This window comes from Caretta caretta, chromosome 1 (assembly GCF_965140235.1).
Source record: "Caretta caretta isolate rCarCar2 chromosome 1, rCarCar1.hap1, whole genome shotgun sequence".
In the NCBI taxonomy this organism is placed as follows: domain Eukaryota; kingdom Metazoa; phylum Chordata; order Testudines; family Cheloniidae; genus Caretta; species Caretta caretta.
Genome location: NC_134206.1, coordinates 64,159,528 through 64,172,693, shown reverse-complemented (window position 1 = coordinate 64,172,693; position 13,166 = coordinate 64,159,528). Strand labels below are relative to the sequence as shown.

The window sequence follows — 13,166 nt, the reverse complement described above, 5'->3', positions numbered from 1 at the left end:
TCACGAAAGCTCATGCTCAAATAAATTGGTTAGTCTCTAAGGTGCCACAAGTATTCCTTTCTTTTTGCGAATACAGACTAACACGGCTGTTCCTCTGAAACCAGTTCTTACATGCTTAGTCCTGGGCTTTGCAATTTGCATTGACCCAGAGAAGCACAGCTGTCATGGTGTTTCATAGATAAAAATCCAGGGCTTTGAAAATTAGGAGCAAGGCCTTCAAATGGCATCGAAAATTGACTGGGAGCCAGCGGAGGAACTTAAGCACAGGCTCATCTCTACACCTATGAGAAAAGTAGCTAGCCACTGTACAGTATCAAAGAAACATGGTTCAGGAACACACCCTTCACACTCAACTAACTCGTAACATTCAAACAAATCAAAAAAATACAAAACAACGTTTATTAAAAAAGCCATGCAGCATGCTCTGAAGCTTACTAAATTTTGCTGAATTGGCAGAGAGGTAGAAGATGACTGAAAACGTTTTTTCCATCTCAGATTCCTACAACAGTATTACACAGGCAACAACATTTTATAGTTTTGCCTCTTACTTTGTAAGTCACATTGGTCATATCTCTTGCAACATACATTGGCAGCATTCAACGTTTTCCGAGGAAAACTGGGATGGCAGAGATGTTGACATTGAGCCAGAATTGGTTTACATGGGACTCAGATATTCTTTTTAACCCTGGAAGTTCAACTCTGTTCCACTTACAGAGTGAACATTTTATTACAGCAAAAGCTTTCAGATCGTAACTACATATTTTCACAATGTATTACTAAGATTTCCTGACTGCCACATGATACAAAAAGGAATGTTTACAAGCATAATAGTTTCTAGTACACTTGTATGTTACAAAATTAGGCAATCAAACTAGAACAAGCAAAATATTTAACTTGACACAGAAATAAAGCTGTGAATAAATGAGATTTTTTGATACAATCAAGAATTTGGCATCTTTCTAAAGACGAATATTTTACCAAAAATTAAAAATGAAATGTCATGATATTCTACTGAGACTGTTACTGATTTAAAATAAAAAAAACCATTAACTCTGATCTTTAAATTCTATTAAAACTGAAGATTTATCCCTGAAACTAATTACTGTGTCACTACAGTGATGCGCTGTTATATTTTTAGTAGCCAGTCTTTATCACTCAACTGATCTGGTTAAAACTATTATTGTTGTTGTTGTTATTTGCTATCAGGGACCCATTGTGCTAGGTGCTGTATAAACATAAAACAAAACGATTGTCCCTGTTCCAAGGAGTTTACACTCTAAGTATAAGACAAGAAACAACAGATGGATACAGATAGAAAGGGGAGTACAAGGAAACAATGAGACAATATTGGTCAGCATGATAGGCAGTGGCCTCTGCACACCAGCACCCTCGCTGTTATCACATTCTTTGTAGGCATCAAGGCAAAGGAGTATCTTGAAGGTAGATATCGAGGTAGTTTTGTGGATGTTTATGGGAAGCTTCTCCCAAGTGTGAGGGGCAGCACAGGAGAAAGAACAAAGGTGCTTATCTGAAAATTTAATAAGGGGGCAATGGAGACTGGCATGACTGGCCAATCAGAGGCAAGTATCAACCGCTCAATAGCAAGTGAGAGATGATAGGTAGGGCAGGAATTGGCCATGAAGAGCCTTGAAAGTGAAGACAAGCAGGACTGAGTGGTCTCCACGCAGCAGCTTTTTTCTACAAAACAAATCAACTTATTTGGTGTATCCAAGCCTACCAACATACCCGAATAATTTTATCAGGGCATTTTAGAAAAAATGCACCTTAGTGCCTCAGCAGGGAAACCTACACATTGCAGCACTATACTAGTGTATGAAATTCCATGTAAAACCAGAAACAAAAGTGAAACTGACTTAGTCTGTGTCCATTGTTCAAATGAACAATGTAGGGCACGAAATAAACTGCATTAATGGATTTGGTGTATTTTAATCTGTTTTAATAGGTAAGGATTATGATTTTTAACCCAACAGTGTTCCTTTAACAAACATCCTGAACAAGGCATTTTCTAGATAACCAGGGAGGGGGTTTTTTTGTTTGGGGTTGGTTTTTTTTTTTTTTTTTTTTACAATGTTTACTTAACAAGCAGATCACAATAACTAACTATTCTGTTTGCAGTAAGAGGCAGTACAGTGCAATGAGTTAATATTTTATCACAGAATTTGTGCAGGCAATCGCTAGCAATCAACTTTTAAAATTCTTTTTAGTTCTTATATTTTTCATCTTATGAACAATAAAACATTCTTTAGAGTTCCTCTACTTTTCTTCTCAGTTAGAAGAAATTTTAAGAGGCTTAATCTCCCCTAAAGTCTGCTTCACTCATTTGTCTCTTCAGATTGAGCGCAAAGGTCATCAATTCATTTGAATACCCTGCATTAGCAGATGGGAATAGCTAGTATATTTTTATTGTAGCAAAAAGTAAACATTTTAAAAAGTGATAGCAACCCATATCTTGTCCTTATGTCTCCTTCCCATACTCCTCAAAAAAAGAAATTATTATTTTTGTTTCTGCACTTTTAGGACTTTGTTTGCACCTGCTTCCCCACCCAAAAAACCCATTACCTTCCCAAGTTTTCTATTATCATGTTTATTTAAACCAGTCCTTATTGGAATCAGACTATTAATGGTCCCAGTTCCATCTAGATTACATTGAAAAGTCCCGTGTTGTAAAAGGGTGTAGAAAAAATATTGGGGGTGTGATTCAAAAAAAGGTTAAGAACCTGTGATCTAAACAGATGTAAGAGTGGCCATGTACAAAGCTCTAACAGTTTAATTAAATCAGTTTATATCACGCCTTTAGTTAAATTGGTGCAAACAGGCCTAGTCTAAATTTAAGGCTTATTCCATCATAATTATGTCAGTTAAAAATCCCCAAAAACAAAAGACACACCACACCTTAGCGATATAGCTATGCAAGTATAAGGCCTAGTGTAGATGCACTTCTGCTGGCTTAAAAGTGTTTTTGCCGGTATAGTTTATGTTTCTTGGGGAACTGGTGTAAGCTATACCAAGAAAAGGCACTTTTATGCCAGTGCAAATTGCATCTATACTGGAAAAGTCTGCCGCTCTAGCTATGTGAGCGAAACTTTTGTAGTGTAGACAAGGCCTGCTTTTAGACCAGACCATAGGGAGACCTGCAGCTGGGACAGCATGAGAATTTAACAGCGGGATTCAGATAAAAAGATGTGTGGAACAGTCTAGATAGAACCTGGATCTAGTGTTATTACCCCTCCAGTCCATAAATACAAATGCCAAATTTCTTTTGGATAGATATTATAATCTGAGTTCTGTATATATTCTAGGCTATGTTAGACCTTAGAAGAATACACTGCAAGCAAGCTGGCAAACGTCTCAGTACAATGCATATAGGATTTAATTCACTTCTCTGTTTCTGAGTCCCAAATATTCTACAGATACTTGTTTGCAGCAACAAAAACGGAGTCTGCACATTTCCTGACTCATGAAGACTTCCATTCATATTTTATTGAAATCTAGTACAATATATATGGAACCAGTGCAGTAGTTTCACCAGCACGGGATCCTATCCATAGTGATGATTCCATGGACAGTTCTCAAAGAGTGAAATGGCTATTCCCTAATCAGACAGGGACTGTCTTTTCATTCGGTGTTTGTACAGCGCCTCATATAATGGGGCGCTGGTGCATGACTGGAGCTTCTAGGCACTACGATAATACAAATAATAACAATTTAGTTATTACCTTAGTATTTTCTCCCCCCATGGATACACGTATTTTCTAACATGACCATATTAACATAATGACGGCATAGTCTTGTGCACACTATAAGGATTCTTGGCAGTGCTAATTAAAACAAAGACTTTCCAGTACTGCTGGATGTAGGCCAAATGTTGGATGCCTAGAGTACTGAGATACAAGCAGGCATCAGAATTCATATAAGCAATACATTGTTAAACAAATAGTCTCTGTCATCACACAACCTTATATTACTAAATCTCTCCTGCAAACCTCAAGATTCCCCTATTTTATCTGAGCACTTACAAGTTTGGACTCTTATTGTGTCATTTGGCTGCCAGCCTTAACATTGGCAAGTATAAGAGAAATTAATTCCAACCCATTATTGCTATAATTATATTAAATACAAGCTAATCAGAGCATAATATTAAAGGTCCACTTGGCTTGTATTTAATCCAATATATTAACTCTTGATTTTAGAGGAAGACAGTTACAGTAGCATACACACATCTTCTAGAAGTAAATATTTAGGGGAAATTATAACAATAAGGATTTTTCTTGCTAGCTAGAATGTTCTATGAAGGGTTTTACATTTTAAACGTGTTATTAAGTAGCTGCTTCCTAAATTATGGCTATGTTAGACAAACTAAAATTTCACTTCTTGTTGTCTGGATTTTTAAAAACATAATTATTTCAATGTTGGCTTTGGCTGGTAACCAGAATAAATACACTTTTTGGATAGACATAGTTTAGAATTAGTGAGAACTCCATAAGCATTCTCTTATAGTCAAACAAATAGTGCCATGGAGTTGCCTCTCAATACAAAAGTGTTTCATTTTCGTTTGTACTGTAAGTCCAAACAGGCAGGAAAAAACCCCCAACACCACACACATGATACAGAAACTTCTATGGTTCTATAGTTCCTTATTTTCTCCTTTTGAAAAAAATGTACATTTAAAGAAAAAAAGAATAGCATTCATTTAGTCAATAACATGAGTTGGAAAGTGCTGCACTCCAAACTGCATCATACAAGATCCTGCATAGGTTCTCAGAATTCATTTTTGTGTTGGTTTCAGAGTAACAGCCGTGTTAGTCTGTATTCGCAAAAATAAAAGGAGTACTTGTGGCACCTTAGAGACTAACCAATTTATTTGAGCATAAGCTTTCGTGAGCTACAGCTCACTTCATCGGATGCATACTGTGGAAACTGCAGAAGACATTATATACACAGAGACCATGAAACAATACCTCCTCCCACCCCACTCTCCTGCTGGTAATAGCTTAAGTAAAGTGATCACTCTCCTTACAATGTGTATGATAATCAAGTTGGGCCATTTCCAGCACAAATCCAGGTTTTCTCACCCTCCGCCCCCCCCCCCACACACACACAATTTGTGTGTGGGGAGGGGGGCGGAGGGTGAGAAAACCTGGATTTGTGCTGGAAATGGCCCAATTTGATTATCATACACATTGTAAGGAGAGTGATCACTTTACTTAAGCTATTACCAGCAGGAGAGTGGGGTGGGAGGAGGTATTGTTTCATGGTCTCTGTGTATATAATGTCTTCTGCAGTTTCCACAGTATGCATTCGATGAAGTGAGCTGTAGCTCACGAAAGCTTATGCTCAAATAAATTGGTTAGTCTCTAAGGTGCCACAAGTACTCCTTTTATTTTTGTGTTGGTTCAAGGCCTCTAAGAATCCATAGCATGAATTCTTACAATTTGTATTAACTGACCACTCTTTCCACAGGACAGCTTGCAAATTTTGGCAAAATTAACTATTTTTCTCTTTCTAGCTAATCACATCAACATTGAACATTATTGGCCACACTATATCTCTAAATGGATGATACAACATAGTTGTTTGCTGTATTGTAGCCGTGTTAATCCCAGGATATAAGAGAGACGAGGTGGGTGAGGTACTGCCTTTTATTGGACCAAACTTCTGCTGAGCAACATAGGAAAGAGCTCAGTGTATCTCAAAAGCTTCTCTTTCACCAACAGAAATTGGTTCAATAAAAGATGAAGTGAGCTGTAGCTCACGAAAGCTTATGCTCAAATAAATTGGTTAGTCTCTAAGGTGCCACAAGTACTCCTTTTCTTTTTGCGAATACAGACTAACACAGCTGCTACTCTCATCCACCCTGTGTCTCTCAACAGTTAAACCGCCTATACTTTAAGTTTGAACCATTATAGTTATAGGCATAAGGTTCATAGGAGCAATGTAGAAAATCTTTTCATGAACAGCAAATACACAGGTAGCATGGCACTGGACAAGAGAACAGGCTCCTCTAAAAGCTTTAGGCCGTATTTTCCCCTTAAATACATATGCACGACTCCTAATTACTTCAAAGGCACTATTTTCAAGCTTACTTTTTAAAGAGGAGCCACTTTGTGTTGGAAAGATGGCCTGCTGCACCCAGATTACAATAAATCATGCTAGCACATATTTGAAAGATTAGAGATGTTAACTCCAGAGCATCAATTCTTCCACACATAATGTCCACAAGTAGGGAAAACTTAATAGAAAATTTAAAATGACATGATCAGCATTTTCTGATATACACCATCCCTGGTTAGCACAAGCAGTAATTGTGTTTTCACAGTCCCGTTTTACTATGTTTTTAAACATTTCTTTCCCTTGTTGCAGTGTGAAAGATCCACACAAACAAAAAGATAAGTAGGCACCGGAACAACAGTGAAACAGACATAGACAAAGTGTTTTCAAATCACAAAGTTAACAATTTTTTAAAAAGAGCGAAAATTATTTTTCCTTTAATCTCTTTCAGTTATATTACTATTTATCTGCCAAGCAGCCAATTAAGAACATAGGGGAGATCTAGAGAGAAAACTTTTAGTGATGAAATAATATGTATAAACCACAAAATACATGTAACATCCTTACCAATTTCCTTGAAACTGTCAAGAGCAGTTTGAATCACTCAAGCTCTCACTCCTTTCTCCCCATCCTAAGGGAGAACCAACACAACTTAGTAGTCATCTCACTACTTATCATTAGGTAAATTAGACAAACAGGAAAAGAGTAAGTCATGACAGCAGTTAGTTCACCTGCTGAACAGGTACAAAACAGGTAAAGGGATGAAGGATGCAAAAAAATTACGCCTGCTAATTAAGATCAGATGCCAAGCTGACTCCTGGTTAAACAAGGTTTTTAAAAGTAATTTAGACTTAAATCTCGAAATACAGAAAACACAGAGAAAATACTATTCAAGCCATCCGAAAACATTCCTTCCAAATTGTCAACCTATAGGTTTGGCATTTCTATTCCTGACAAGTGAAGATAACAACTTATATTTGTCCAATGTAAGGAAGAATTTCACATAAAAACTTGAGGACTTCGAAGTCTCATTTTGAGGCTACCAAAATGAATGCACTTTTCAGATTAGAGTTCTAATCCTGTATGACATGAGATGGCTGATCTCTTTAAGGGCAAATTCTCAATTAAATGTACCGAGAGTTAGTGATACAATTCCTATCATCACTAAAGTTAGTTATTGGGTAGTTAAATCCTAACAAACATCAGGGTAAGAATGCATAAACTTTAGTCCTTATCTCATGGTATCCCATTAGCACAAAGATTGAGCACAGTTGGTAGCTTTGCCTTAGGACAGGCCCTTAGACAGAATGATATTGAGGAATAGATTATTTCAACAGATGAGTCCCTTTATGTCAGGAGAGTGGGAGTATCTAGAGGATTTCACACTACAGCTGCAGACTACTGATAAGTAAAAGACTTCAAATTTCAGTGCATATAGTCTCTTAAGAACAAATATTTAAATGTCCCTCCCCAGACACAGTCAGATTTAACAAAGCGAGTTAGCTCTAAAGCGTATCAATGGTATCAAAAGCATAAATGTAATGAGTAAAGTGTAAGTTTACTTTTAGGAAAGTCATGCTGCTTACAGAGTGGATCACAAACAAGACCGTACATCTATTCCCCCTGCCCTGTATTTAATCACCTCTCAGAAAGGAAGTCTGTGCTCTTCTCATATCCAACAAAGTTCAAGTAGAAAGTACAGTATTAAAATTATCAGTGAAAGTTGCCAAATGAAAGCCTATAAACCTTTACTTAACGATCAAAAAGTGAAAGCTACTTTGGAGATCAAAGTCTTCCCTCTGGTATAAAGGGAAATCCCACATTTTTGATACAAACAAACACTTTCAAAGGCATTTGGATCAGTTCACCTGATTTGGCTCTACTGTATCTCCCCACATACAAATTCAGCTATTCCAGACAGAAGTGAAGCCAGGTAATTCTTCATCCCAAGAAGCCTGAGAAGAGTAATGCACCACTGAACTAACAGTTTCCACAGACATCAGAGGCAATTACAGTACCTGACCAACTACATAACATACACATTTATTTCTCTCTCAATCTTGTATCAGTGACAAGTGTGGGGACTCACCAAAACTAAATTTTCAACAGAGAAGAAAATAATACTTGGAGAACCTCAGATGAAAAGGAGCTCTAGAAGTGCAAAATGTTTGCAAAGTATGGCTGCAGGCACATTGTCCAAAGTCTTGTGTTCCTGACTGGCTGGTTGGCCTACAGGACGTTGTCACCGACACACATCAAACTCCCAGCAATCAGAATTGGGACCTTGGCAATAAAAAAATATGTCGAGAGAGAGCACTGCACTGATCAGGACTAATGGATGTATAGAAAAATCACCTTTACTTTTTTTGAGACACATATCATACCACACCTACACTTCGGCTGGAAAAATCAGTCAGAGCCTATAACCACCACCTTTTCTCTTCCGGTCCAGCTATTTCGCTGCTTCTCAGTGGGAGGTCTTTGACGTTAATCTTTAAAAGGAGCAACTGGGAGTCCTAAACCAGTTACTCAACTCATTCTAGTTTAGTTATAGCATCTGGTTCTGCTCTCTTTAGGTTCCTGTACCACAGCCTCGCCATGGTATCCACGAGCCTGGACACACAAGAGCTTTGCTGTAGGACAAAGAGAGATTTCTCCTTAAAGAGGGGCATGAAAAAGAACTAGCAACAGCTGCTTACTCTCCAGCCCTACAACAGCACTACAGAAGCATCCAGCAATTTGGGAGCTGTTTTGGGACTGCTAAGTCAACTTTATAAGATTAACTCTTTAAAAACCTTTAGCTACCTCGCAAGAAAAGTAAAGGAGGGGAGGGAATGGAGAGAAACCAGGGGTCTCCTCTGTTAGTTCAAGTTTAACACTAGACAGTGAGTTTAAGGTGGCTACCACAGACCAAAACTATAGCTAAAAGGACATCAATGCTCATGGGAAAGTAGGAGGAGAGAAAAGGAATTCAAATAGTCCAGCAAATCATAAATATTTTTAAACAAACAAAAATCTTCCACAACACATTCAAAATTGTGTTTTCAATCTGTTCCCTATTACTTATCTTATGCTTCTACTAAAGATAATTTTTCTCAGGGGAAGGATACATTGCATACCTTCTTGAAAAACCTGGGATTTAAAATGTGTTAAAAATGAAACCTAAAATTAAGAGACAATAATAATAACAAATAAGAAGAAGAAGAAGACGACATGCCAGGATACACAAGGTAGCTATTGGCAAACACTGCAGATGGCTAAAAGCAAAAGGCTGTTGCACCCGAAGTGTGCACTATTAGCCTAATAATTTCTTCCCTCCCTCCCTCCACTGTAGATTATTACTATATTAAGCAAGACTCTACAACACCCCTGTGAGGTAGGTATTATACTATAGTGAACAGTAAATGACACTGAAAAGTATCCCCTATGTACAATATTACAAATAATTTCATTCTCCTAGTGTGTGAGCTTTCAATTTAGAAGAAATTCAATTTTATTTTTAAGAGAGTTTTGTTTTTAATTGAAAAATTAAAATACAGAGTTGAAGGCTACTGTCCTCATTCAGACAAGATTCCAACGGAAATCAAAGTTAATTGTGTTCAAATAGGAACTACAGGACCAGGAACATACTTAACACCAATTCAAAGTGTGTGTGTGTGCATGTGCGCTCGCGCGCGCCCACACACACAGGTCATCATGAGTTACACTTATTTTAGTAGCAAGTGTATTTTTCCCCACTGAACATTTAAAAACAGCCTTTGAACACTGCATATTTCCCCACAACCTTTCTTGTGCAGATGGCACTAAACCTAGTCCCTTTTACACACTGTCTTTCTCATTGTCACATACAAAATCCTAAACTCTGAGGACCAGAAGTATGAGGATGACTATATATCCATTTTTTATTTCATGAAAGCAGTTAAACTCTTGTTCCATTTTAAATTACACAGTGTGACAGTGGGTTTTTACAGGATATTTCAGTAGAAACAGACTCTCAGGCCATCAATTCTTTGAATTACAAATCCACCATATTTACAGCAGCTCAGAATCAAACCTTAGCAAGTATAACAAAGCAAATGCAACCAGAGTGCTATTAACTAATACTTTGCCCGAATATCCTTCAGAAATTCTCTACTACATGACAAACACATCATTAGAAACGTGTACCCAGCTCTAGAAAAGACTAATATATCCTACAATCAACTGAGCCATGTTTAAAGCAGTGAAACCAGCAGCGCATCTGAAGCATTAAATATTAACACATTTTAAGAATAAGCATACAACTGAAATGCAACAACATTTAAAACATTGTCAATTTTTAAGGCTTACTTCAGGTGTATTGTTTTCAGGAACATAGAAACAATATAGTCCACTTAACATTTTGAAAAACACACAGCAAAAAACTACTTTACACAGCACTTAAATATTAAATAATCATTTTTACGTGAAGTGCAACAGAACTGACTATTTACTAAACTATAACAGCAAGTTTTCTTTTTTTCAGTCTTACTCTCATGATACGTCTGAGGAATTTCTGGTATACAAAAGATTTTTAGATTTTAAAAGATGCTTTGCCCTCAAGGCCAAAACCTACAAGAACTGACATTCTTTGTTTTCCCCTGGTAGTTAAGTGCAATCGAGCATGTGACTGAGTTCATACATTAACAGAGGTAAAGAACATACAGCCATGTTTCTTCAACAGGTACACCTACTGTGCTATTAGAATTATCACTCCTATTTAGATACTGTACCACAGCAAGACAGAAACGTTACCTTAATTTGTTTTAAGGTGTTTGCATAGTCCCAAGAGCCAGAAAGTAAAAAAGAAATCCAGCAGTTTTATGCAGTTAAAATGGCTACTGTAGATTGGGGAAGTAGTGTCTGTGCTTCAGCTTATGAGTCATACATGAAACTAAGTGTTTCTCAGGGAGGCACGCCCATGTTGCTGTGGGCCCAATTACTCTGCTAGGTCAAACATGCAAATCTGCAGGTAAGAAGGGAAAAGAGAACAACCTGAATCACCCAGCCCCACCTTAGCTAGCAAGAGCAAAGGCCAAATAATCTTTGCAACAAACTAGAATGCAGAGTTAGTGCAACATGCACTACTGGTTGTTTAAAACCACATTTTAGAAAGCAACTGAAAGGCATTCACTTTGTAAGAAAGCACTTAATTTGTCAAATGCTAACGAAACAAACAAATAATGTTTCATGCTTTTTCCCTAACAGCAGAGAATAGAAAAGTCACCGTGCTGTCGATTGAAGTTGTTTAAAAAAAAAAAAAAATCAAACAGGTGCATTAAAGCTTGTTATGTTTGGAAAACAATGGACAAAGAAGGGTTGGAACAATTTACATAGTGATATTAGATATGTCTTTCTGTGCTACTTCTTGACTGAATTAAACCTAATCTTTGTATGTGCAAAGAGACAATAAACTAATTAGCCTTTTAATGTAAAACATTTTAATGTAACATTATAAAGAATTTAAAACACTAAAATATTAATAAAAAATTCAAAAATGATTCTGTCTTCAGATTGCATTATCTAACATTCTACTCTTTAGAAGACAATGGTTGGGGATACATAAAATATACAATTACATCTTACTATGTTCTAGTGACAGATATGGCAATTTCCTGCAATATCCTTGAAAAATCTGAATGAATTAAGTATAAGTAGCTTTGCAGTGCATTTTATTAAAAAATGTAAAGTTTATGTATTATTGTGGAATGGCATGTAGCCCTAGGAAGTGTTATTCTGCCAGACAAGAATGAATTTATGGGACAAAGTGAGATGGGTTTCCCAGGGGGACATGTATTCAAATATACCTCTTCTGGTTATGCAAGAACTCAGCCTTTTTAAGTTTCAACCTGAGGAGGGGACCTTTAGACCAAAACTGTATAAAAGAATGACTCACAGATTAATGGGTGTTCTTGTTCTAAACTAAGAGCTGTTAAGAACTTGTGAAGACAGAAAAACACCTTGACGGAGTTTGAAGGACTGAATCCTACCAGAGCTCTTGTTGGAATTGGGGGTGATCTCTGATAAGTTTATAAGTAGGGATGTAGATTCTTTTATTGTTATTAATATGTTTTCTCTGTAATGCTTTTACCCTAAGAATAAATGTGCTTGCTTATAAAGGGCTATGTGGTAACTTTTAACAGTGGGCAATTACACTGTTTATATTCTCTGAGGGGAACTCAAGGCAGGCCTGTTTAGGCAGTCTGACTTGCTGGGGAACTCAGTGTAGGGAGGGAACTGTGCAGCCTGGAAATATCCCAGTCAGGAGGGAGCCGTGTGTCTCTGCCCAAGAAAAGTGATGGCTGAGGAGACAGAAGCCTAAGACTGGGTGCCAATGGTGGACCCGGGAGAGGGGAATTCAGGTGAAGTTGCCTGAACTTTGATAGTTTTCTCCTATTTTTCTAGTTGAAATAAAACATCATTTGTCCCTCAGAAGTTATTTTCAAAGTTGTACCACCTGCCCTAACCAATGGGAGAAATATTTAAATTCTTAGGACCAAAATCTGCCCTATCATATACATGTGTAATTCCTACTGAAGTCAACTGGAACATATATGTATACCAAAGGAAAAAATATGGCCTTTGAAATTCTCAATTTTCAATGTGCTATTTATGTGATTAAACTAATGTGATAAATGACAGGGGGGGGGGGGGTGGTAGGGGGAAGCTCCCTTTTATGGGCACCCAGCCAGCCAGTTAGCTATAAAGTCTCTCTTGGTGGCTGCTTGCACTACCTGTAAAGGGTTAAAAAGTCCCCCAGGTAAACACCTGACTAAAAGAGCCAATGGGAAGGCTAGAACTTTTTAAAATGGGAAAAAAACCTTTCCCTTTGTCTCTCTGTTGTGTTATCTGGGCTGTAGAGATGGGGGAAGCTGAAATGCTGTGTAAAGTTTGAAAATTCATCATCCATACCTAGAAGAATTCATTGGGACAGAGAATGTTTAGATAGATGCGATTAGGGTTACTTATTTTATTTTCTGTAAGGCTTGTGGATTGCTCTGTGCTAATCCCAGATGCTCTTGTTTGCTTGTAACCTTAAAGCTGAACCCCCAAGAAAGCTATTTTGGGTGCTTAATTTT

At 37.3% G+C, this 13,166-nt stretch overlaps 1 protein-coding gene across 12 annotated transcripts in view; it reads right to left on the bottom strand.

Moving 5' to 3' along the window:
* ELF1 (E74 like ETS transcription factor 1) overlaps positions 1 to 13,166 on the bottom strand; it is a 140,286-nt gene that overhangs the window by 81,522 nt on the left and 45,598 nt on the right. For 3 of the 12 annotated variants that reach the window (XM_048851362.2, XM_048851378.2, XM_048851390.2), the window contains exon 1: positions 10,843 to 10,951. The exons of 5 other annotated variants lie outside the window; for them this stretch is intronic. The gene's annotated coding sequence lies outside the window, so the exon portion shown is untranslated. Of the gene's footprint in view, positions 1 to 10,842; positions 10,967 to 13,166 lie in introns of those variants that run through there. 4 more of the 12 variants (XM_048851370.2, XM_075128782.1, XM_048851398.2 and 1 more) reach the window with 2 other exon arrangements.